The sequence below is a fragment of the Strix aluco genome, chromosome 17, assembly GCF_031877795.1.
Source record: "Strix aluco isolate bStrAlu1 chromosome 17, bStrAlu1.hap1, whole genome shotgun sequence".
In the NCBI taxonomy this organism is placed as follows: Eukaryota; Metazoa; Chordata; class Aves; order Strigiformes; family Strigidae; genus Strix; species Strix aluco.
This window is the reverse complement of record NC_133947.1, coordinates 14,595,192-14,597,961: the sequence shown is the minus strand read 5'-3', so window position 1 is coordinate 14,597,961 and position 2,770 is coordinate 14,595,192. Positions and strand designations below refer to the sequence as shown.

The window sequence follows — 2,770 nt, the reverse complement described above, 5'->3', positions numbered from 1 at the left end:
AGGCTTGAACATGCTCATGGGGTTTTAGGTCTGGTGAGTCCCCTGCTATAGTCTGAGGAACTCAACTGGAATACTTGTGTGACAAAGGCAAAGTTATTCAGTGGTAGCACTGAACCCTGAAAAATCCAAGTCTTGTAACAATGTGCAGACATATTAAATGCTCACCTCTGTAAAAGTCCCTCTCTTTATGCAGAGGTACTTACACAGGATGCAAAATGTAGGTAACACCCCTTCTCTTATATTCTTAATGGTATGAGCTCAGAAGAAAGTTTCTCATTAGATATGGCATAGATCTGCAGTGAAATTTCCCTCAAAGAAGTTACAGTTGCTATTTATTACTTTCTGGAATAAAAAATATTTCTTTGGGAATTAAAGTGCTTGCTACATTATGTCAGGTCATTAAGCTTACAGTGCTCAAAAAAAGCATTACTGATAATCCTCATCAGTTGCTGAGCTGTTGTACAGATCACACCCTGATTATTTCTTTTTCTTACCCAGAAGACAAATTTATACCCACGCATGAGTATTCCACAGGCCTGGCTGCAGGGGCAGGGTGTCCACTCTTGAAGCAGCAGTTCCATCAGGGAAGCAGTGTCCCAGCCTTACGTCCTTGGTAGTCTGTTCCTTACCATCTCAAATAAATGTTTTTGTGTAATTCTCACTCCTTGAAAGGCAGATTTTGTGTCTCACTTACTTCTAATGTAACCCAGCATCTCAACAAAGCCATCCCCTGGGTCACCGGAGAGGTGAAGAGAGCTCAGACAGCTCAACTAGGATGAGGAACCACCAACTATCCTATCCCCAGGGAAATTAAAACCATCCTAACACCTTCCAAGAATTAACTTTATGGGTCAGAAGTGTGCTCTGACGGTCTCTAGTCCAGCCTACATGCTCTAGTAGGTCCAGCTGCAGCAAGTTCTTCAGGGCCTTGTTCAGTCGAGTTCCAAATATCTCCAGGAACAGAGACCCCCACAGTTTCCCTGAGCCCCAGTTCCAGTGTTTCACCACCACATGGTGATAAAATTATTCTTCATAACTAAGAGGAAGTTCCCTTGCTCCAGCTGGTGCCTCTGGGAAGAGTCTGGCCCCATCGTCTGTGACCTCTCAGCAGGCAGCAATGAAATCTTCCCCTCAACACCTTCTCTCTGAGCTCTGTCCATCGGACACCCTTTGTCTGCACCATGCTCCAGCCCCCACTACCTTGGCAGCCTGTGCTGGACCCGCTCCAGCAGGCCAGCATCTTCCTTGTCCAAGGGAGCCCAAAAACAGGTATGAGAAGAAACACAACTGTTTTCCCACACCGGGAGTCGAACCCGGGCTGCCTGGGTGAAAACCAGGAATCCTGACCGCTGGACCATGTGGGAGCTTGGTCCCCAGCCCACCTGGCCCTGCACCCGCAGGCTCAGCTGGTCCTGCTCCCGGGCCCATGGCCAACAGCCAGCCCCAGTATGACCCCGTCCTTTTGTCCTTTTCTTCCCTGCTGCATCCCAAAAAAGACAACGGCTCAAGCTCTTTGATCTGGCTGGGTCTCTGCTGGGATTCTCCTGCAGCTGCATTTCAGAGCTCATGGTGGGACAGGCCGAGCCCATGCAAGCCCAATCCCAGGAGTATTGCTGCATTAAGCACCCCTGGATCACGGTCCCAAGCATCTGCCCGCACACAGGCCCTTGCACCCATCTCCCTGGGGAGTTGTGATGGTGCAGAGCTGAAGGCCAGGTCACACACGGGGCCACGCAGCATTATTAACGATAATTGGTGGCAGAGCATTGCAGGAGCTAATTCCACCCAGCATGAAGGCAAGTGCACAAGCTGCTTCCCCTTTATTTCATGTGATTACACTTTTTTGTTTTTGCATGATTCCCTACAGTAAGTAGCTCATAATTAACAGAGGATGAATAACATTTCTGCCACTCTGCGTATTAAGTTTTCTCACAACAAATGAAAACATAATTGCCATTACACAGCACCCTTATCTGAGGAAACACGCTGCAGTTGGGATGATGGAGATTTACTGATAGGCACACACTTCTTCAGCTACTTAGAGATGAAAACAAAGCATTTATGGCTAAGGGGCTGGAGCTGCTTGGCACACTAAACCGGCTTCCCGCAGCACCTCCCAGCAGTCCTGTCCACCACGGGCCACCACCGCCAGGACCTCAGGAGATAGCTCAATGGGTGCTGCAGCTGAGGAGCTTCTGTGGAGCAAAGCACAGGATGAAGATGCCTAGTAGGTGATGCGTAGGACATGGCCCCTCCTTCCCCTGACCAAGGAAATCCCAAAAACTGATGGGGTGAGGCAGGTCTGAATGGTTTACTGGGAACCTTTGCACACCTCTGAATTGTCATGGGAGCCAAAATGGATGGAGTAGCCACAAAGTCTGGTAAGTGCAGACATCACCCCAGGGAATTACCTCTCCTAGGGACATAGTACAGGCATGTCCAGGCAGGTCTTGCTCCAGGGAAGGTGAGCAGTTGTGTATTTGTTTCTCAGTTAGGACATTTTTCACAAGATTTTTTTTTTTTTTTTAATGAAAACTCAGTTTGCAGTAACAAACAAATGAGAACAAGCACCTCTGCTTTCCCTGGCCCAGCCTGAACATTCTGTCCATGTCTGGACATCCATGAAGGCACACATATCTAAAAAGACCATGGCTTGCCAAGCCAGGGTTCAAAACCTGTGGTCTCCAACTCTGAACATTCAGCTCCTGATGGGCACAGGGAAGCACCTTGCAGGACCATATGCTTCAAAAAGCAGCAGAGATACCCCTTG

General features: G+C 48.5%; 1 non-coding gene across 1 annotated transcript; it reads right to left on the bottom strand.

The window, feature by feature from the left end:
* Positions 1-1,292: 1,292 nt before the first annotated feature.
* Positions 1,293-1,364, bottom strand: TRNAE-UUC (transfer RNA glutamic acid (anticodon UUC)). The gene has a single exon. It is a non-coding gene; the product is annotated as a tRNA-Glu (tRNA).
* Between the last annotated feature and the right edge of the window lie 1,406 nt (positions 1,365-2,770).